This window comes from Thamnophis elegans, chromosome 2 (assembly GCF_009769535.1).
Source record: "Thamnophis elegans isolate rThaEle1 chromosome 2, rThaEle1.pri, whole genome shotgun sequence".
NCBI classification, from domain to species: domain Eukaryota; kingdom Metazoa; phylum Chordata; class Lepidosauria; order Squamata; family Colubridae; genus Thamnophis; species Thamnophis elegans.
The window spans coordinates 78,983,446-79,008,184 of NC_045542.1; positions in this window are offsets into that span (position 1 = coordinate 78,983,446).

Genomic DNA, 24,739 nt, shown 5'->3' on the forward strand with positions numbered 1-24,739 from the left:
CAATCTTGGCTGATCCAGAAACACTAAGCAAGATCAGACATGATTAATATATAGACAAATTCAATATGGTTAGGAAAAGTTCAAAGAAATGCCTCCATTCAATAATGCTTCAATTAAATCATCTTATCAAAGGAAGTTTGGTTTGGTATCTGCTTTGAAGTAGTTCATCAAATCAAGTGGCTTCAAAGTGCATTGCGGTCTTTTAGAGTACTTCACAAACTCAGCGACTCTTCTGGGATTGCTCCAGATTTATTTTCCTGCAATTTCACTTCCATGGATGAATAATGTGAGAGTGAACTTAAAGATATGGTAGGTTTTCTGATGTCACCATAGGTGGCAATTATTTGGATCATCTCATTCAACATTCTGCTCTCAGAAGTCTTTAGGGAAGGAAAGAATGATAGCGTGTTGAACTTAATTCACTTTCTCAACTCTTACTTTCTTAAAATAGGAAACCGCAAGCTTCAACATTACTGTTGCTTCTTAACTTTGCTGTCTCTTTGCTCTCTGAATAAAACTGGGAGTTCAGTCCAACCCTTAGCATTCTAAATATGGGGCTCGTGAATAAAATGCTTAAATTCTTCAAGATTGGGATAGGCTTGAATCTCTCAACAATAAGTGAAAGGATGCTGCCTTAATGAACATCATTTACTCGATGGCATTGTTTCTCCATGCAAATCAGTTTCAATGGCCTGAATTATCTAGCCATAACAAAATATTCCCAGCAAGCATGACTTTAATGTAGTGGTTCTCAACCTTTTCTTTACCATGGGCCCCTTTTAAATATCTTTTGTGTCCATGGGCCATGAGCCCCAAAGACTTAACTCAAGATTTAAATCATAACATTTCTTCAAGACTTTGCAGACCCCCTGTAATGACATTGCACCCCGCCCCCCCATAAACCACAGGTTGAGAACCACTATTTCAATGTATCTGGTTATTGCTGCCAATGAAGAAGCCCTTCAGAAGTGGAACAAGCTTGACAACTCACTGTACTGCTTTTCCTATCAACCTGCAAAACTGAAACCTAGGAAGACTGTACTGCTCTATAAACATTGCCCAGAATCACTGACATTGAAAACAAACCAAGCATATGATTTGACAAAAAACATTTCTCTGAAATGGTACATGGTTTCTTGCCTGAGCAGTGTGTTGAATTAGAAGACCTCAAAGGTCCCTTCCAACTCTTTTATTCTGTAAACCTAAGAACATAGTCCCCTACCATTTTGGAGTGAAATACAGTTGTAATATAAGACCTAATATAGGACTATTAGGGGCTTTCAAAAAAAGGGAACGTTGAAACTTTTGCAAACACTCAGGATCACCTCATCTAAGTGATATATGCCCATAGATTTTATGGTCTTGAACCCTCATAAATGTGAAGGGAAATATTTGGAGACCAAAATCATCTATGCCTTATTGCATTTTTTTTAAAAAACCTTAGCAACTTTAATATGTGTAGACTTCACTTCCCAGTATTCCTTCCATTAAGTAGGCTGGCTAGGCAATTCTGGGATTGAAGTTTACATATATTAAGTTCAGAAACACTGCCTTATTGGATTGGGACAGGTTCTTCTGGCCCAAATAAAGAATCAGCAGAAACCTGGATGTTTACAAGTAGGACATCATTTGCTTTTCTTTTATTTGCTTTTTATAGTCCTATAGGCATAATTAAGAAGGAAAGATTTTTCTTATTACCTGGAGTTTGCTGCAAGTAGTTAAGAGTTATTCGATAAAATCTTTACTAGTGAGTTCCAACAAAGACTGAAGGGGAAAGTGATTTGGTTTTTTTCTTGTGCAAATTCAAAATCACCCCACCTCCTCCTTTACAATACTTAATTAAATGCTCATTGGTTGTGACTCCTGAGTTATAATTAAGATTAAGGGGATGTTTGAAGAGCAATGAAGTGGTAAAATTGGGTTTCCAAAGAATTTTGAGTCACAGAAACAGCATAACATTTAGTGGGATTGAATTTATCTTTGTTATACCTTGCAGATTTATAATACTCATGGAATGGATTAGTTTCCTGCTATGATTTTGCCTTGAATTTTTAAAGCATATTATATCTATTTTTTTGATGCAATAAGGGTACAAGGAATCATTTTACATTGCCCAGTTGTCAAATTCCATGTGCTAAGTATAGTAGTTCGAAAGCATACTACATTCTGAGAATTTTAACTTTTGTCATATAAATAGTATTTATATAATCCACTACTTTTTCCCAAAGCATAGTAAGTATGAGCCATTGCAGCATTGGAAAAATAAATTTCCATTTATCCATATCCATTTCACTTGAGGGATTGAAGAACTGTTTGCACTTGCCAGCTATGAGCAGATTGCCTATAGACGTAGATTTTATATGGACAAGTTGAAATATGGGACTCAAGTGCATACTATACAGCAGGGGTGAGTTGCTGCCGGTGTTACTGCTGGTTCGCTTCGCGGGCGTTTTTGTGCACACCTGCTGCGCATTGCTTGTGCATGCGCAGTTGCCTGTAAATTGTTCTGTGCATGCGCAGAACATTATAAAATGACTAAAAACATGCCGGCAGTGGCATGGGCAACCGGGGAACTGGTTCAGGGGCATGGCCTGCCTGCCATCCCTACCAGTTCAGCGACCCAGTCCCAATTGCCATTACCGGCTGGCCTGAATTGATGTGAACCAGTAGCAACCCACCTCTGCTATACAGTATCTAAAATTTTGAATATTTCTGTGTATTTTAAGGGTTAGTGAGTGTCAATGCTGTATCCTTTGAATAGTTTTTCATATGTTGTAATGAATTTGATTTTGTCATGTACCTTACAGTGTCAGGGTTCCAAGTAAACCCCCAATGAAAGAAGACTCCAAGGCTAACAATTCCACAAATTTCCATTTTATTAGTGATGTCATACTGGCACATCTGGGAAAACCTGAGTCTGAAAGTTCCAGGTTTTCACCACCCAAAAGTAAGTCAAAGATCTATCCTCTGCACCCACAAGTCCATCACATGGTCCAATCTATTTGTCAATCCCCCGGTCACCCCCATCCAGTTGCAGGCCAAACAGAGAAAAGAATGTTGCAATCCCCCCTTGTGTTTTCCCAGGATAGTAATTGAGACAGCTCTGAAGGAAAATCACATGGTCACATTTTCCAAAGAAAATATGGCTTCCAGGGCTGACACACAGTCTTTTTCAAAATACAAAGCGTCTAACTCAGGGGTGGGTTTCTCACCCCGTTCCAACCGGATCGGTTGGAACGAAGCCGGCGGCGTCCTCGCGCACGCACGCGGCGTCCTCGCACACGCATGCGGTGTCCTCGCGCACGCACGCGGCACGCGCATGCGTACTGGCATCTGCGCGATGCTCCAGCTGCTCCTGGAGGATCGCGCAGGCGCTGTATGCGTTCTGCGCATGCGTGGAAAGCGCAGAATTCGTAAAAACCGGGTAAGGAGCAGGCGCGGGTGTGTGGGCGCGTGCGGGCGCGGGGGGGGCCTTCGCCGTTCCCGGAAGTTACTTACTTCCGGGTTCGGCGACCAACCGGATCGCAGGGACCGGTGCGAACCGGTCGAAACCCACCCCTGGTCTAACTACTGATAAGAACAGTGGGAACAGAGATAAACAAAAAGCCAAATATGGATCTCTTTTTGCTATTTAGGATGCTGAAATAGTCAGATTGTTTCTCTGAGTTATAATCATCCACATAATTACAATATAAATCCCACAGAGCTCAGAATAGTAAACATTTTACTAGGCATTGGAATTTACTATTCCCATGATAAATATGGATATTCCAGTCTCTAAGCTAGAATAAAGTCTAATAATAGACTAATATATCCATTAGGAAAAAATACATATATCTGAAAATGACAAACTTCTAGAGAGAAGAAGTAATGTACTGTAAGATCACAAATAATATTTTCCTTTGTACTAGAGAACACCATAACCTGCATAAGTGCAGCATCAATACATGTCTATTTCCAGATTACAGGGAGGAACTGGCAAAAGGAGGAAGTGTTAGGATTTGTCAGGATTTATTTCTCCACACAGATCTGCTTTTCCCTGTCTCCCTATCTCCTATCTCCCTGGGTCCCATAGTATTTGAAGCAGGGCAGTACTGTTGTGGGGGAAGACTGACTTGACACATTCAGATCGCCAAATTCTCAGCCCTTTAGCTTTTTTTTTCCTTAGAATTTTATAGTGCAGTATTCTTTTTCTTTCCTCAAAAATGTTTTAGTATAAATATGTACCAGAAAGATAATTATTTTTGTGGGGAAATATGTTCAAACTATGTATTCAAATATGACTTCTAGAAGAAAAATGCATACAAATTGGATGCCTTCATCTATTTCAGGAAAAGGTGGAGACTGGGGTCCAATCCATCCTGTTTTTGCTGACTTGAAAAGCCTAATGGGGTGAAGTATCCAGATCTGTGGGAATCTATGAGAGGCACATTCTAAAGCAGTACATCTCTTGAGGTTTGAGAAAAGCATTGCCATGTCAACAATTTCCTTATAAGTAGTCTGCCTCAAACCATTACATAGCTGGAGCACTATGCTTCCAGTGGCAAAGCCTACCAAGGCATAAATCTATTCCCCAATATGGATCGCATTTGGGAACACCCATTTGTACACAAAGTCACCTTTATCTATTTACCTGTATCCTTAGATCCTTCTTGGAGCATACATTTGCTTGGAAACTTGTTCATTTGAAGTAGTCTGAAAGCTAACTTCACCTTCTCTTGTTTATCACTAGACATTCACAGGAGCACATATTTTCCCCTTAAGCCAGGGGTTCCCAACTCCTGGGCCACGGTGAATTTGAAACTGGGCTGCACAAGCAGTGGGTGAGCATGGATGTGCACACAGCTCCACTTGTGGAAGCAGCAGGTGCTGGTGCTCACGTGCGAAGCTCCACTTGTTCGAGTGGTGAGTGCTGGCGCTGGCAGCTCCATTTGCGCAAGCAGCACGTGCTGACACTTATGCGCAAAGCTCTATTTGTGCACATGCACCTACCGCTCACGCAAATGGAGTTGCGTGCGCTCACATGCACGCCTGCCACTTGCACAGAACCATCTCTTCTCCAACCCCCACAACCAGTCTGCCAAAGTGTAAAGGTTGAGGACCTCTGCCTTAAGCCTTTCTCTGTCAAATTTTAATGATGACTCTTGGAGGCTACATTTTATTTTAGCCACTTTCGAATGTCTTCCTGGAAAAGCTAGCATGTGCACAATATGGCTATATTTTTGATTTTGAACGTTACAGTGAAACAGCACAAGAGTCAAATATAGATCAGTTTACAGATGAGCCTTTTCAACAGCTCATGCTTACCTAGGAAGCATGGTATTTTAATTAACAGTTTGCGGATTCTGGGTGCAGATGAACATGCAAAGGCATCTCATAAGGGCTATTGAACACTGTTTGTAATTGTTTTAATGGATGTAGTCCCTATAATCAGTTCAACAAGTTGTACTTTATTTACCTTTGGAGAATGAACCTCTCCAGGCTATTTGGACTGTTTGCTTGCCCTTTTTTGTACGTGATGGAATTGATCAAAACTCCCACCGTAAGTGAAATGCCCTTTCAAAGAACTGCATGGCTCTGCTATCTAAGTGCTGTTCTCTGCCTCTAATAGTAGTCAAGGGTCTCAAGTCCCATCTGTTCTTGCAATTTAATTTTTAATCTTCACTTTGGTCAATATATCATCACTTTCAGCAAAAAAGATGGCTCTTTGTTTCCAATTATATTTCTTCGTTTTGGGAATATGCAGGCAAGCCTTTATTTGCATAAAGTACATCCGACAGATGATCTGAAGCAAAGGAAAGGGAAAATATAGAGCAATCTGAGTAGATTCACAGCTGAACCTACTCGGCTATCTGTGCTTTCATTGGAATAGACATCTATAGCAAGCTAAACTGACAGCAAAATGATGACACGTGTCTCATAATGTAATTAGAGAAATGACGTAATTATAAAATAGCATAATGATGTCTTATGCTATGAAGAATGGTTGCAGGAACTGGGTATGTCTTGTTTAATGAAAAGAAGGACTAGGAGAGACATGATAGCAGTGTTCTAATATCTCAGGGGCTGCCACTAAGAAGAGGGAGTCAAGCTATTCTCCAAAGCACCTGAAGACAAGACAAGAAGCAATGGGTGGAAACTAATCAAGGAGACAACCAACCTAGAACTAAGGAGAAATTTCCTTACAGTGAGAATAATTAACCATTGGAACAATTTGCCTCCAAAAGTTGTGGATCCTCCAACACTAGAAGCTTTTAAGAAAAAATTGGACAACCACTTGTTTGAAATTGTATAGGGTCTCCTGCTTGAGCGGGAGGTTGGACTAGAAGACCATCAAGGTCTCTGTTGTCTGTTACATGAGCTTCATCATTTGTATTATTGATGTTATGATGTACGTGGATCATCTCTTGCTCCTGTTGTGAAACCCAAAGAGCCTGCTTCAGTACCAAATGATAATCATGGTATTGCGGTACCCTGATGCATTCTCTCCCCATCTTTTGGGTTGTCTTCTCCAGTTTCTCTTACCTTCCCTAATCTAACAGATGGAGAGCAACTGCAAGGAAATGTGTGTAGAAGAAGAATTCAACAATGATAAGACTTTTTCTCATCTCTAGCTTTCTGGTTATCAACCAATAGCTTCCCGAACATTTCCCATTATATATATATATATATATATATATATATATATATATATATATATATATATATATATATATATATATATATATATATATATATATATATATATATATATATATATCCTCTGAATTTTCTTAGTCTAATTCATAAAATGGTTTTTACCCTTTTTAAAGAAGAAACTATTCCTTAGATTACTCAGGTTATAATGATTTGATCGCCCTTTGGACAAAAAAGTGGGATGGAAATTAATAATACACAGAGGGGATTAGTACAGAGAAAAATATACATTGATATTAAAATATATAATTATACCATTGATGGCCCCCTTCAGGATTCCAGATATCTTCCATAAATATTGTTTAATGTCCTTTGTGAAACAATAAAATTGTCATATAGTAATAATTATATTATTATGGTTCATCGCACAGTCAGCCAGATGTTCAGGCTGGATTTGGCATTTTTATCTACCTATCAAGTCCTTCCCAGGGGACCTAGGATAGGCAGATGTGTATGTTTGATGATATTACAGATATCATTGCAGGATGTCAGCTGTTCCAAGTAAAGCCATTTTTTGCAATTGACTGATGGTGATATTATTATTAGCTTCTAGAAACTTGTCTGAAAAGAGCTGTTTAAGTGTTGGTTATTAACAACCATATGAAGAAGCACATGTTCTAAAACAATGCTTCTTTCTAAAAAAAAATCCATCAAAGTTATAATCCTATTTGTTGATAGGAACAGCATGGATAATATTTTTTGGAAACAACCAAGGAAAACATTGCAATCAATTGATAACATTTTACTAACTTGGTTGAATAGAACCAAAGTCTGTATTTATAAAGGATGGGATACACCCATTAAGATCTGAGGTGGTGCAGTGGTTAGAATGCAGTACTACAGGCTACTTCTGCTAACTTCCCGCTGACTGCAATTTGGCAGTTCGAATCTCACCAGACTCAAGGTTGACTCAGCCTTCCATCCTTCCAAGTGGGTAAAATGAGGACCCAGATTGTTGGGGGCAATATGTTGACTCTGTGAACTGCTTAGAGAGGGCTGTAAAGCACTGTAAAGCAGTATATAACTCTAAGTGCTATTGCTAAGTGCTGTTAAGAATATGGCCCATCAAGACTTAAGGATGATAATTCATGTAGTGTTTTTTCAATAATGTAAGGTTCTTTATGTTGTAGATTAAAGATTCACACACAAGTGATGATGACACACAAGTGACAGTTAAAAGATGGTATACATGGGAAATCAAAAGAAACATTTATCCCTTGAAATCAGCACGTAAAACTTTTTGTGGTGATTACACCAAGAAATCATCTCCTGCATTGAAACCACTATTCTTTTCCTTCTGAATAAAACTTCACAACTGTGCTTTAAAAAGTTTTCCAGACCTTTGGGATTGTGAGGATGTTCAAGAGGCTGAGAGAGGTGAGGAATCTCACCCCACGCTTTGTTCGATAGATGGACAAAATATTGTCAGCAGTTATTGAACATTGCATTGCGTCTTTTCACATCATTCCCTTGAGAGCCATTGCTCTATTGTGAAGATTTTTTCTTTCTTTTTCTGCTGAACTTTGCCCATGATTCAGTAGGAGTTTGACAGTATGATTCATTGCAGATGTACCAATTAGCTCCCTCTTTCTCCATAATTTGTAAACCATTCATACATTTAATATAGCCACAGTGACATTTAACTTCAGCCAAAGGATCCTAGTTGTTGTGACATTATAAGAAGCAAGCAGTTCATAGAAAACATAATCGGGCTCTAATGTTCCCCATCTCCCAAATATCAGTTAATGAAATAAAATAAAAATGAGAAAACTCTAATGTAAGTTTTATAAGAGAACACAGATGTTGGCAATGATTGTAACTTTTCCTTGGAGCATGTTTCCAGTCAGCAGTATAGAGGCATAATGGGCTTCTTGAATATCTTTATATGAAGAGGTAGTATTCTGGGAAACTGATCATATTTGGCCTCTCTTTCTTTTATCTTACCTGTTTTCCTTTTTCTCCTTTCCTGTTTTACCTTTTCACACGTTTCTATCAAGGTGAACTTTATTTTGTACTTGGTGAAGTATGAAATGATGGAAGCTTAGAGACAGTTCCTTTACATCCATTTCTCTTAGCTCTGTTTCTATTCTGTATAATCTGTAATTTCTGAAAAGAGAAATATATAGCATCAGCTCCTGAAGTTTAATGGAATGGGTGGATGATCTTAGGGGACAAGGGAAAGAAGTGCTACCTAGGAAACACTGAGAAAGAGAAGGAAGAACTCCCACGGAAAGAAAGGAAAGTTAGGAAAGATCTATCCTAATTGATCAGACAGTTAAAAGTAGTGAGGGAAAGTTTGTATCTTTAGACTTGTGAGATTATATTAATTTAGCTTTACAATAAAATAGATTTAGCTCAGCTAGTTGTGTTTTCTGTCTGGCTTATCTGACAGGACTGACATGAAGAAACCCTGGTTAGACTTCAGGGCATACCAAGGCCTGGAAGATGCTGCACATGTACTGCTCTATTGTCTTTGTTATGTAGGATTCCCACAAACTATATGTGCTGTTATTGTTGGTCAATCGCTAAGTTCTGTCCAACTCTTCACAATCTCATGGACCATAGCATGCCAGACCTCCCTTCTACTGTCTCCCAGAATTTGCCCAGTTTCATTTTCATTGCACTGATGACACCATATAACCATCTCATCTTCTGCCGTCCCCTTCTCCTTTTGCCTTCAGTCTTTCCCAACATCAGAGTCTTTTCCTATGAGTTCTTTTTTCTCATTGGGTGGCTAAAGTATTTGAGTGTCAATCTGAACTAAGTGTGGCATGAGCATTTAAAAAAATGTACATTTATCTTTATTCAATAAAATCATTAATTGCATGCAGCTATTAATTTGTTTGCCCAAATATGACCAAATAAATATATACCATTCTCCCTGGCTCAGCTGATAAGGAGAGGAACTCTGTGGCTTAATGGTTAACACATCTGCCTAAGATGCAATACAGCACAGGTTCCAATCCCAGTAAGGGTATGGCTAGCTGATGAGAGCTAAATAGCTTGAAATAGATCTATACTAGTCTCCCTTTATTTATTTATCAGCACAAATACAACACAAATGTAACAAAGGCAACAGTAAAAAGATTGGGTTTCTGTCTGGATGGTCTCTTATGACGAGCCGATGGACAGAGAATGGAAGCAGTGAACTTCGTCCCATATTTGGGCATACCAGGGGTTGTGACTTTATATATATATATACATACACACACACACACACACACACACACATACATATACACACACACATACACATGTATATATTCTTTTTTTCTTTTCTATTTTTTTCTATTTTCTTTTTTAGTCGCATCCTCTTTCCCCCCCCTTTTAAAGCTTGTATTAGTTTTTCATAGTAGTAAGTTATTACACTATTAAATATATCAATAAAAATAAAAGCAAAGTCTAGTCAGTGATCACAAGGAAAGCCTGAGGATGATTATTTACAATCAAGTCTTTTAGAGATTCACAGCTTGAGTAGGTCATAAGGATTGACTGATTGGTTGATGATATGCCATCAAATTCTTGTTGACTTTAAACCACCATATAAGTAATTACCCCAGGGTAACTGGAAGTATGGCAGCATATAAATTTAATACATTATTATTATTATTTTGTATTCCATGGTAATCTGTCCCTCACTTAGTCATAGGGAAAAGTCCCATAGAAAATTAGTCTTTTTAGAGAACAAACAAGAGTTGCAACAAATCCATTTCCTCATATAACCAGGCAGCAGGTTTTTGGGGTAATTGATTTCAATAAGACTTTCAAAGATTACATAGAGAATCAATGTGTCCTGAATTGGAGAAGTGTTGGGCCAACCTAATCTCACATCTGAGATTGCTATTTCCTGATTAATGACTAATGCTCTCAGCATTCCTGATCAAGGCTGAGATCAAATCAGCACAAAAGGCAACTATAAGTAAACTGCTTTTGACTGATTACTGGTGGCCTGCCTTTTACAGGTGAAACTCGAAAAATTAGAATATCGTGCAAAAGTTCATTTATTTTAGTAATGCAACTTAAAAGGTGAAACTAATATATGAGATAGACTCATTACATGCAAAGCAAGATAGTACAAGTCGTGATTTGTCATAATTATGATGATTATGGCTTGCAGCTCATGAAAACCCCAAATCCACAATCTTAGAAAATTAGAATATTACATGCAATCAATAAAACAAGGATTGTACATAGAACAATATCGGACCTCTGAAAAGCATAAGTATGCATATGTACTCAATACTTGGTTTGGGCCCCTTTTGCAGCAATTATTGCCTCAATGCGGCATGGCATGGAAGCTATCAGTCTGTGGTGCTGCTGAGGTGTTATGGAAGACCAGGATGCTTCAATAGCGGCCTTCAGCTCTTCTGCATTGTTCGGTCTCATGTCTCTCATCTTTCTCTTGGTAATGCCCCATAGATTCTCTATGGGGTTCAGGTCAGGTGAGCTTGCTGGCCAATCAAGCATAGTAATCTCACAATCATTGAACCAGGTTTTGGTGCTTTTGGCAGTGTGGGCAGGTGCCAGGTCCTGCTGGAAAATGAAGTCAGCATCCTCATACAGTTTGCCTGCAGAAGGAAGCATGAAGTGTTCCAAAATCTCCTGGTAGATGGCTGTGTTGACCCTGGACTTAATGAAGCACAGTGGACCAACACCAGCAGATGACATGGCCCCCCAAATCAACACAGACTGTGGAAACTTCACATTGGACTTCAAGCATCTTGCAGTGTGTGCTTCTCCATTCTTCTTCCATACTCTGGGTCCTTGGTTTCCAAATGAGATGCAAAAGTTGCTCTCATCAGAAAAGAGAATTTTGGACCACTGAGCAACAGACCAGGTCTGTTTTTCTTTAGGCCAGGTAACATGCTTCTGGTGTTGTTTGTTGTTCAGGAGCGGCTTGACAAGAGAAATATGACATTTGAAGCCCATGTCCAGGATCCGTCTGTGTGTGGTGGCTCTTGATGCACTGACTCCAGCCTCAGTCCACTCCTTGTGAAAGTCCCCAACACTTTTGAATGGTCTTTTCCTGACAATCCTCTCCAGGCTGCAATCATCCCTGCTGCTTGTGGACCTTTTTCTTCCACACTTTTCCTTTCCACATAATGTGCTTTGACACAGCACTTTGGGAACATCCAACTTCTTTTGCAACTACCTTTTGAGGCTTTCCCTCCTTATGGAGGGTGTCAAAGATGGTTTTCTGCATAACTGTCAAGTCAGTAGTCTTTCCCATGATTGTGATTCCTACTGAACCAGACTGAGAGACATTTAAAGGCTCAGGAACCCTTTGCAGGTGTTATGGCTTAATTAGCTGATTAGAGTGGGACACTTTGAGCCTAGAATATTGCACCTTTTCACAATAATCTAATTTTCTGAATTTGTGGATTTGGGGTTTTCATGAGCTGTACGCCATAATCATCACAATTATGACAAATCACGGTTTGAACTACCTTGCTTTGCATGTAATGAGTCTATCTCATATATTAGTTTCAAATTTTAAGTTGCATTACTGAAATAAATGAACTTTTGCATGATATTCTAATTTTTCAAGTTTCACCTGTACATCTTTATAACTTGCACCATCTACATCAGAGCTGTCAAACTCCTGGCCCATGGGGAGGATGTGTCACATGTTGGCCATCCACCACCTGGTTTAATGAAGGGGGTAAAAGTCCCGACATGTCATGTGATGCTGCCGTGATGCCGTGAGTTTGCCAGAGGTGGTATTCAGCAGGTTCTGACCAGTTCTGGTAGCAGAAATTTTGAGTTACTAGTTCAGAGACCAGTAAATACCACCTCTGTCTGGCCGCGCCCCCATCTGTTCTCTGCCTCCCGAGTCCCAGTTGATTGGGAAGAAATGAAGATTTTGCATTATCCTTCACCTGGAGTGGTGTGGGAATAAAGATTTTAAAGTATCCATCCCCTGCCACGCCCACAAAGCCATGCCCACCAAGCCATGTCATGCCCACCAAGCCATGCTCACAGAACCGGTAGCAATTTTTTAAAATCCCGCCACTGTTTAACAGTGATGATCTACATGTATCTCTCACTGGAGGCTCACTGCATAATCAGCCAATGGTGGGTTTCAAAATTTTCTTCTTAGTTTTAGATTGCTCCTCTCCTTGATTAGTTTTGATCCATTGCTTATACATATACATCATCTACATATACATCATGTACATATACATATAGCAACTGATACAACTGAAATAGAAGCGCCAATGAATGAAATGCTATATACTTGGAAGTCAACATACTGCACTAAAATTGTAACTGCAGTAACTTAAGGATAAGTGGTATAAGGAATAATGAAGAGACAATTTTCCCTGTTTCAGATCAGGTCATGATTGATTTATTATTGAGTGAAATCCCTAAAATTATAGAGAAAACAAAGATCTTTGTTTTCAATCATACAATTTATGCCAGGCCCCCAACCCAAAAACGAGACAATCTGAGCTCTTTATTGTTCCTATACCTGTAGACAGAATCTTGCCAGACTAAGCACTCTACTATCTGTTATCATATACTCTGAGAACTATTAGGAAAGGCTTGTCTTCACCCTCTTTCTCTCACACAAAATGTCTGCCCTAAGCTGACTCTTATTCTTCTGGAATGCACCCAGTCTCTTTTGGGAATTGAGTCTACTACATCCCATATTATTTATGTGTATTAAATAGAGCAGGGCTTATTCTTGAATAAGTGTGTATAGAATTAGCAATATGTCTTATGTCTGCCTCGGCTGTACATTATGCATTTCTTTTAGTTAGTGATTATTATCCCACTGTTATCATTTTGATAAATGAAGACCTTTATGGGTTATACCACTTCAAGCTTTAGGTAGAAAATCACGATGGAATGGTTTCTTACATTAATAAATAACTCTTTTTTTTTACCTGTTGAAAATTAGCATAGCAAGAAACAGGCAGAGCGTCTGTCTGTCTGTCTGTCTATCTATCTATCTATCATCTATCTATCTATCTATCTATCTATCTATCTATCTATCTATCTATCTATCTATCTATCATGTGTGTGTGTGTGTGTGTGTGTGTGTGTGTGTGTGTGTGTGTGTGTGTTTTGTGTACTTTGGTGCAAGGAAGGTTATTTAAAAAAGATTAGAAGAAAGCCAAAAGGGAACATTTAAAATTACTACTTATAAAATATCCCTGCAGCAACATTGTCCTCTGTGGCACACTTTCACCACATCCAAGAGTGTAATTAGACCAGAATGTGGAAGATAAGCTGCCTTAAGCTGATCCCTATTCAAAATATTTAACATTTGTACCCTTCGCTTACAGCATTCCCTTGCTTGTTATTTGCTAGATGAATGGCGGGGGATGCAAAACAGCTGACGGAGAAGTTTTAAATTCCTGAACAGGCATAACAAACATGGTGAGCAAAATATTTGAGACAGAGTAGTAACTCATTGGATCTGGTTATGATCATTTATTGTAATATCAGGTCATTGAGAGTCTATTCCTTTTGTGTTTATTATTTTTTTTGAACTTGGATGTCTCCCTCCAAATCATTTTTTTAAATTAAATCATAGAAAGTCATGAAGCTGTGCTTTTCTTTGAAAAGCTAAGAAAGATTTTTTTTAAAAAAAACCTCAAGCATTAGTAATGGCATTATTAACTCATGTATTTCAAACTGTTCTGTTCTTTGCTGGGTTTTCCCCCTGCGCCTTTTGTGTTCTCCTCTGAGCCTTTTGTGTTCAATCAAGCAGTACATGAAGCTTTTCTAAAGTGACAGTAAGAAGGTTGACAATGTGTCCTCCCCCCCCCCATCTGAGATGGATTGCAATGTTCTTTGCGAATAAAATGCTTCGGAACAGAGGTATTAAGTAAAACACACCCTATGAACATTAGTGTAAGTCCCACTAAACCCAGTAAGATTTGCTTTTGGGTAGATGCTAATAGGAAGCAGTGTAAAAAAAAATTGAAAAGAAAAAAAAAACAAAATAGCCAAATCATAAGCCTTTATATCAGTGGTGGGTTCCCAATATTTTTACTACTGGTTCAGACGCATTCCCATGTATGCTCTCTCTCTCGCACGCAACACATCTGTGTATGCACAGAAGCTTCTGCGCATGCACAGAAGCTTCTGCGCATGTGCAAAAGCATCCTGCTGGGTGGGTGGAGTCTCCCTCCTACTACTGAGTCGCATGATCCGGGTCAAACAGGCAGCAACCCATCTCTGCTTTATATATCTCTTTCTAGAAAAACAGACAGGCTGCTTAATGTTACAATTAAGGGTAGTCATTATAGCTAACACGTCTGACTGACGAAATCCAATTTTATTCTAATTGCTGCAGTAATTACTCCAGTCATGTTTTTTTAAAGATGAAATGTATGTTCCATCTAAACTTTTCCCTATTTTATTGTTGTACATATTTTAAAGAATATAAGGAACAATTATACAAACCAGGGGAATTTCTCTTTGGCTTACTTCTGCAGTGAGCTGGTGATAAGATGGATGACACACGCATATCTGTCAATCAGATATGTAAGAGGGGTGTTTTTTTGTACCATCGCCAGGAGAATCTATCCAGAGTTTAAAAATACACATTTTTACTAATTCAAATAGGAATCCTTGAATATGAGTATGTTCAGGTTTGTTGTTATCACTGTTTAACCTCAGTTATGAAGTTTCTTGGTGCTCCCAGTTTTAATTCTACTTCTTAATTAAAATAATATGGTTTTTTAAAAAGTAATCAGTAAATGACTTGTTTCATTGAATTTTAAGATCCAGTTATCTGTTCTATTTTGAAAATAACAACCTACTTGGAATTCATAGAGGAATCATTTTCTGAAAGCAATTTAATGTTCCCTAAGCATTTGACAGAACACAATACTTTGAAGGGATTTGGAAAAGTATATATCCAACAATTGTTTAATATTCAGTTTAATGTAATGGCAGTTTGAAATGGAATGCTAACTTCAAAGCTGCTTTATTTACATAAAAATGATTTTAATTTTTTCTTTATTTCACAGATAAAAAACAAATGATGTCTCAAAAGAATCCAATTTGCTTTATTTGAAACACAATATGCTAATTATGTTTGTCAAAGTAAGCAGACATGATAAATAAATGGTGTAATCCTGAACTCATGATGGGACACAAGTGACTTGTGGATCAGCATACTGAAAAATCAGCAAAACAAAAATGTACTGAAAATATGTTCCCTCAACTGGCAATTTCATAATTTTAAAAAACTGAATTGGCTTTTTCACCATATAAAAGGCTACTTTATTTATTTTTTTATAAAAGAAGGTAAAAATCTGATGAAGTTAACTGATATATGATGAACACTGCACTTTTAATTTTTATTTGGAACTAAAACCTGCTAATTTATGTAGAGCCTACTCTCAATAAAGTGTGTTTTGAATGTGTAGCTTTCCAAGACAGTAATTGTATGTTCCGATGACCTTTATAGACTTGCTTCTAAGTGGATTTGCAGATGATCAAAGTGTGATCACCTTTGTTTAACTGTAGACATTACTGTAATTTTAATACAGACATTAAAATCTTACGCCTCAGCATATTTACCCATGTAGTAGGGCTGTATTACTATTATCTTTCTCATCTATCCTATTACCTTCTCCTTTTAGTATCTTATGATTTATCACTTTGTTGTTTGTATCTTATCATTTATGATTTCATCTTATAATTTAAAATTTATCACTTTATTGTTTTATCTGTTTATCTTAACACTGGAGACAAATTCCTTTTGTGTCCAATCACACTTGGCTAATAAAGAACTCTTCTCTTCTCTTCTCTTCTCTTCTCTTCTCTTCTCTTCTCTTCTCCTGTCCTGTCTTTTCCTCTCCTCTTCCATTCCATTCCAAAATTAATATATCTAATTTTGATTCTATCTGTAATTTTAAATTTTAATAATTTCAATAAATTAAAATGCAGATTGAATAAAAATAATACATCTAGTTTTGATTTTATCTGTATTTTAATTCATTGTAATCTATTAAAATTAAAATTTTAATAAATTAAAATACAGATAGAATCAAAATTAGAGATATGAAACCTGCATATCTTGGTACTCCAGTATTCAGCATGTAAAACTCTTGTGTCAACTATTCTGCATTTCTGCAGAAACAATGATGCCCCTCTGTTTCTTTGGCTACCTAGCAAGCGATTTCCCCCCAAAGCAGGAGAGCCACGAAGAGAATTCCAGAATAAAAAGGTTTTAAGCATGTTCTGAACTTTTCATTTAGAGCAGCAGAAAGAGAATATATTTATTAACTGGAAGGTTCATAATTAGTGGGGGACAAGTATTGTAAGTAGCTGAGTGATGAGAAAAGGGTGGAGCTGCATCAGGCACATGTGTAGACATTTTTTTTTTCAAGGACTCCTTGAAGGTTTTGCTCCTCATTTATTTTATAAAAACAAAACACGCTAAACCTATTAAATTACCTTTTTTGTAAGTTTCTTAACACAATGAAATACCGTAGGCATCTGGATATTGAGGGGAAATGGTATTGGGCAATGAACTGCAGGTTGCTTCCTGTGATTGTTATGGAAGATAGACACATCAGGTTAAGAGTTGTGATGCGCAAATCCAGGTTGTTGATTTTTGCATTGTTTCCAATTTGAATACTCTATTATCTTGGTAATTTTTTCCCCCTGCAAGTGTTTAGCTGCTGCTATGGAAAAATCAAATCTCACCCATTTATATTTTCTAAAGAGAAATATAGTCCAAGTACTTTTGAGATGTTGAGGTACTCAGAATGTGTAGTGCTTCAGTAATAGACATCAGTGATGCTGTCACCTTGTTAACGGGAAATGAAATTAAATAATTCAAACAGACAGGAGGCTTTATAGAAGAATTCATGCTGTAAGCTTTATTATTTCAGCATAACATGAATAATGATAAAGAGAGAACTACAGCAAGGATGGAAATGTATATAATGGAGAAAACATTGGCAGCGATACTAAAGAAAGTTTTATGAGATTTTGTACTACAATACTACAATATCTGTGGATACGTTTTGAGAAAATATACTTCGACATTTGTGGATACCACATTTGGGAGAAAATATACTTTGACTACAATGCCTCCTGGGGGGACTGAGAGTGTTGATGAGGTAGAATTGGTGCGAGTACTTGTACAACATCTGTGTGGATTGTATTGATTTATATGGTTTCTGATGATGATTGGAAAGGAACACTGTGACTGCAAAACAGAATAAAATACTAGAGGGAGCAGTAAACTCACATTAAAAATGTTTTCTTTTTTTTAGTTATTTTTGCTCAGCATTACTCAAAGAAGCTTCCTCAAATTGCTGTCTGTGACTAGAGGACTCTAGGATTTTGGGTATGGATGTTACTTGAAATATATAAATTATTATGTATAAATGCTTAACAATTAAATGTCAAGTATGCCTGTGTATCTGTATATACATTTTTACTCCACTTTCCATCATGTTTGTCTTCTAGCATTTAGGGAATGCTTTATGTTAACTTGGGGCTTCATTAAGATAGTGGATTATACCCAGTGATGGGTTTCAAAATTTTTTAGAACCTCTTCTGTAGGTGTAGCCTGCTTTATGGGAGTGGCTTGCCGGCCATGTGACCAAGTGGGAGTGGTTTTGCAGTCATGTGACTGGGTGGGCATGGCCAACTTGTAAAATGTTGTGAAACTCACTTAACAACACTCTTGCTTAGCAATCAAAATGTTGGCTCAGAAACTCTGGCATTTGAAGCACGCAAGTCTTAAAGCTGTCAAGTTACAAGACCCTTTCACCCCTAACCCTTTAGAAAAAAAACCCCAGAGGTGTTCAAACTTGAAAGCTTTAAGACTTGTGGACTTCAACTCACAGAATTCCTCCTCCAGTCATGTTGGCTCAGGAACTCTGGCATTGAAGTGTGCAAGTCTTAAAGCTGTCAAGTTACAACACCCTTGCACCCCTAACCCTTTAGAAAAAAACCCAAGGGATGTTCAAACTTGACAGCTTTAACGTTTAGATAGGACTCTCAGAGGTGGGCGGGGTGATTGGTGATCCAGCCAATCAGTGAGCGGCAGGCAGGGCAAGTGTGGTGCAGATAGGCAGCGGGAGGGAGCTGGAACCGGTTCTAAACGGCATGGTAGATTTGTGGAACCTCTTCTATAGAAGAGGTTAGAACTGGCAGGAACCCACCCCTGATTATACCAGTTATTTGAGCAGGTATATATATGGAGATGGCAGCATCTCTCTTACATTACTGTGCAAATTGAAGTATTGCAGAGGATGGCTTGTTGTTGGATCTAATTACAGTCTTTTTTCTGTAATTATCATAGAACCTATATATAAACTTCTGAAGCTTGCAGCAAAATGCTGAATTTCATTCAATAAGAGTTGAATAAAGATGGCAGGAAAAATAATATTAGTTCTTTATTTAGAGCACGCTTGGTAAGAAGGGAGAGAATGGAATGGAAAAGAGGAGCTGAGCACTAGCAAAACTCTTTATATTATTTATCTTATACTAGATTAATGATATTTAGTGGATAATACTAAATTTTGAAAGATGAGGCATGTTTCAAAATATGTCAAAAACATAGCAGCGGCTAGTCATAAAATTTCAGTGCCTCATAATAAAATTTATTTAATTCTCTTTCTCACATACATTGTAGTAATTACACAGATAAAAAAGTGAAGTATTTAATGCCATTAAGGAGTAACAAAGCTAATACAAATTATGTGTCAGTTATTAATTATGGTGAGCTAATCCCTAACAAGCTTTTAGCTAAGAAACTTATTTACAAAATACTTCAGACATTGCTGGCCAGAATGCAACTCTTATTCCATGAGGAAAATTGGTATTCCAATCTTTCTGTTTGCCTGGTGAAATATCTGTTTTCTAACCTGCAGATTTCAGTATTTCCACTTTGACTATTTTTTTCTACCCCTCTTAAATGCTGATAAGGGGAGGGTTTCTATTCTTTCCCTTCTAGCTCAACTATATCCCGCCCACTCTTAAAAGGTCTGTACACTAGTCAGAACTGGCAGTGCTACCACAGGGCATTATAATTCCCAATATAAACTTTTTGGGCACTATATTTCAGCCCAAGAGCATGACAGAAAGATAGCAGAATTAAAACCACTAATTCTCTGCTACACAACAGTAAATTTCACAATAGCAAACTCATAAGAAACTTAAAGACAGTCTGAAATAACATTTTTTTTCTAATACGTCATTTTTAGGTGTGCTATCTTTCCATTAAATAGAACATCATCTATAAAGTTGCCCTATTCCAAAGCCATATTTTTCTTAAAATGCTGCACATTTGTTATATTTTTCTACAGTTTCAACAGAGAAGAAAAATGCTGACAATGAACTGATAGATACATAACCTAGTTAAAGAGTCATTTATTCTTAGCCATGAATACAAGAGTTAATACAAGAGTTTGATAGGTACATAAATTTGTCCACAATGGCATGGTTGTCCTCTCATTTCAACATCATCCATTTTCATGTCAAGAAACCTGCTGACAATCACTTTTACATCTGGCAACTACAAGGACAACCAAACACGAATATCTTTTTTAAATTCTTGATGGAAATGAAATGCCAGGTTGGAATTACTTAAGTAGTTAATATACATCATAGAATATAGAGTATATAGGCAAAGAACTTTGTGGATTTCCACCTCAGTAGACACTAGAGAAGCTGCTGTGAAGATACATGGTATTGTTCTGCTAATTTGGTATCTTCTCATTGGTGGACATGGAGCTGCTGGATATGCATGCAAATGTGAAGCCGACATGTAGGAAGCAGATTTGAAGCTCCTGGACATTACTTACAGCAATGTTATCCAATGGATTTTGGTGATTAAAGGAGAAATAACAGAATATTTTCTCTTTTAGTTCTTCCTAAACATGATAAGTTTCTGTGGTTTTGGATATTAATTAGGTCCAACAAATATAAGAGGCATGGTGACTCGGTGGCATAAAAGACCCTGGAAAAGGTCTGGCACATCGAGTCCTTGCCCTGTGTGACAGAGTAAGCTCCTGTCACTTGTCTCAGCTCCTGCCCACCTAGCAGTTCTAAAGCATGTACAGTAAATGCAAGTAGGCAATATGTACTATTTCATGGGAAGATAACAGTGATCTATGTTTCACTGCTCGAGTTGCAGTGTGCTGTCATGGTGTCCATATGACCGCAGAAACATGAGCTTCAGTAGCACAGTGGTTAGAGTGCAGTACTGCAGCTACTTCTGCTGACTGTCTGCTGCCTGCAATTTGGCAGTTCAAATCCCACCAGCTCAAGGTTGACTCAGCCTTTCATCCTTCTGAAGTTGGTAAAATGAGAACCCAAATTGTTGGGGGAAATATGCTGACTCTGTAGACCACTTAGAGAAGACTGTAAAGCACTGTAAAGTGGTATATACGTCTAAGTGCTATTGCTATCTTCTAGGGTGGCTCAATAGCCTAGAAACAGATGAGCATCACCCTGTAAAGTCAGCTATGACTAGCAGAGCACCTGCAGGGACTCCTTTGCCTTCATGCCACATAGCTTTTATTTTTATTTATCTTTCAGTCCTAATTTGCTCATCTAAATCATCTTTCTATTAGGAACAAAGTAGTGACAATAAGAAGCATTTGTAGTCAGGGGCCTTTAAGAAAGAACAATCTTAAATTTGGTGGCAAGCACAATTTGACAACATATATGGCAACCTCAGGGTTTGAACTTTTGAAGTTCAAAATTATTCATACCAATGAATGCCAGAGAAAATAAAAAAGTTAATGCAAGAATTCACACAACACTTTGAAAATACTCCGGCTTTCACTGCATTATAATCTAGTGAACACCTTTTTTTATTTTAACAAAGGTAATTCCTTATCTTTGTGGCTTGCAGCTTGTCTTTAAACATTTTACCTCTGTGGCTATGGGGAATTTATTTAAATGCTGATATACCCAACCTTTTGATATTTCTCCATGTATTATCTTCACATTGCTGTGGAGCTCCAGATTGCTAAAAACAAAATTGCCTGCAGACATTAATCCAGAAAGCATTAACAAAACAAACTATGAGGAAGCAAATTTTAAAGGAAGCTTGTAAATATTGTCTTAACAATCATGCAACCATTGCTTATGCCTCTTGAGGCAGAAAATGCAGACATTTCTGTTATATTCTTTTCCCACAGTGGTTAAAAGAACACCTCCAGAAGATGTCAGTGTACAGCGGATTCAGGGAGGGGATAGTGAAAAAAATCAGTTCCCAATTGCCCAACTCAAAGAATATTCATTTAAGAGATATGTTATCACATTTCAGGTTTGCATGCTTATATTTCTGGGTTTATGGCTTGGGTGTCTGAATTCTTTGTTCACTGACATATAAAATAGGAATAGTAGTATATTGAAACATCCCCTTTACAGCTGAGTCACACTTCACTTACTGTAACAGAGGCATTTTATTTTTGGGAAAATTTGGTAAAAATTCACACGAAAGCAGAGGAAAATGCTTACCAACATTAGAAGAGTTCCATCCATTCATAGCTCTCGGCGTGAAAGTTTCCTTTCTGATAATGTTTCCTGGAATAGTTGTGTAAAAATACATATGCACTTTTATAAATGACAGCTTGCACCATAAAAAGCTATATGAGTGATAAGCAACACATTAAAATGTACCCCCAAACACCCCCCCACACACAAACACCAGCAATCAGTGCAATATTAGTATTAGTCTGCTCAACAAATTTCTATCAGTAAGGCCAGCTATATTCTTTATCAACTGTAGCTTCTGGGTTGTCTTCAAGAGGAGCCCCATATAAAGTGAGTTACAGTAGAATAACTAGGTGATAAGTGACTCATTCACCAGCTTCTTCTGATCCAGGAAAAATCAGTGAGTGAACAAATTAAATCTGCCCTGGCTACAACCTGCATCTGTTGCTTTAGTAACAAGTGCAAGTCCAGGAGAACTCCCATATAGCACAACAGTTCTTTCAGTGAAAATGCAAATCTTTCAAGAGGAATAGATAGAACTTTCTTGATGATAAGTTAAAACTTCTGCAAAAATGATATTTTCATCTTTCTAGGTGTCAAGGCAAAGGTGCTTGGCCTGGGCTGAGCATGTGGTACATCCTCTGGCTGTAGCATGTCGGATGGCTCAGCCAAGAAGCGTGGCATCGGCAGAAGCAGTGCTGGCGGTATTGGAGGTGTGGGGGGTGCTGGAGCGCCTGCAGAGCAACAGCTGCACTTTGGACGAAGCGGAGGAGGACAAACGGGTGGTGGATGAGGCTGTGAGGAGGCGGGAACCAGGGCAGCACTGCTGAATTGTGTGGCCATCATCGTTGGCACCATCATAGGCTCGGGTATCTTCATGATCCCCACCGGGGTGCTGAAAGGCTGGTGCTGGTGGTGTGGGCAGCATGCAGCATCTTCTCCATCGCAGGCACCCTCTGCTACGCTGAGCTGGGCGTCACCATTGTGGTGGCTCAGTGGCTAAGATGCTGGCCTTGTTGATCAAAAAGGTTGGCAGTTCAGCGGTTCAAATCCCTAGTGCCACATAATGGAGTGATTTCCCGTTACTTGTCCCAGTTTCTACCAACCTAGTAGTTCAAAAGCACATAAAAATGCAAGTAGAAAAATAGGGACCACTTTAGTGGGAAGGTAACGGTGTTCCATGTGCCTTCGGCATTTAGTCATGCTGCCCACATGACTGCAGAGACATCTTTGGACAGTGCTGGCTCTTCGGCTTTGAAACGGAGATGAGCATCCCTCCTAGAGTTGGGAACAACTAGCACATATATGTGACGGGAACCTTTACCTTTACCTATTAGGTGTCGAGCTCTTTTCAAAAGAAAGAAAAATCTGCACAAAATGCAAATTTTCCTCTTGGTTATATTCATAGTATTGGTAATTGCAGAATAACAGAATTGGAGGGGGCCTTGGAGTGTTTTAGTCCAACTCCCTGATCAAGTAAAAGATCCTATACCACTCTGGATAAATGGCTGTCTAATCTCTTCTTAAAATGATGGATTACCCACAACTTCCGGCAGGAAGCTGCCCCATTGATTAATTTTTCTCACTGCCAGAATTTTTCCTTAATTCTAGGTTGGACTTGGATCTCTCTTTGATAAGCTTGCATCCATCACTTCTTGTCCTGCCTTCAGGTGCTTTGGAAAGTAGGTTAAACCCAGAGGTGGCTTGCTAAATTTTTTACTATTGCTTTGGGTGCGCTCCTGCGTGTGCGCTACTTCTGCGCATGCACAGAAGCATCGGGGTGGGTGGCCGAAGGCTGCCACTGCTGCTACTACTGATTCACCTGATCTAGGCTGAACTGGCAGCAACCCACCTCTGGTTAACCCCGCTTCTCTCTTTGACAGCACTTCAAATAGACTACTATTATGTTATCCCTAATCCTTCCCTTTGTTACACTAGACATATCTACTTCTTTCTACTGTTCATCATATGTACTGGCCTCCAGTCCCCTAATCATCTTTGGTGCTCTTCGCTGCAATTTCTATCAAGACATCAAATCTATTAAAACATCACAAAAATCTGGCTTTTCAGTCATTGGAAGTTAGCTAAAGGGATAGGATTAGGAATAGTAAGCATTATCTGTTATCTGTTTGTAACATAATTTCTCCTCCCATCCTCCCTTTTCTATTTATATTATTTTTGATGCATTGTATTGTATACAATGCAGAAAATTGTATATTGTGATTTTGGTGTATATTTTTTTAAAAATAATGGAGGACAAAGATTTACTTCCCAGTAAACACCAATATAGAAACTAGATAACCTGTTCAAGAGAACCCATGATGATGTTTGAAAAAGGTCAAATCACAAAAGAAAAATAGTAGCAGACAAAAAGCAATGGACTCATTTTCCGCACACTTCTATGAATGTCCCAAATCACACAACTCTGACATATCTCACAGAGGGGAATGAATATTCTGTCTATTTCTATCAACTCTCCACTACAGTACCTCCCCAAAATCAAGGGCCTAAAAATAGAAGTCTGTGAAGTCTGTTGATTTATAATCTGGGCTCAATACTGTTCATAGAAACAGATGACCTCTGCAGTGTTGGATGAAACAACATCAGATAT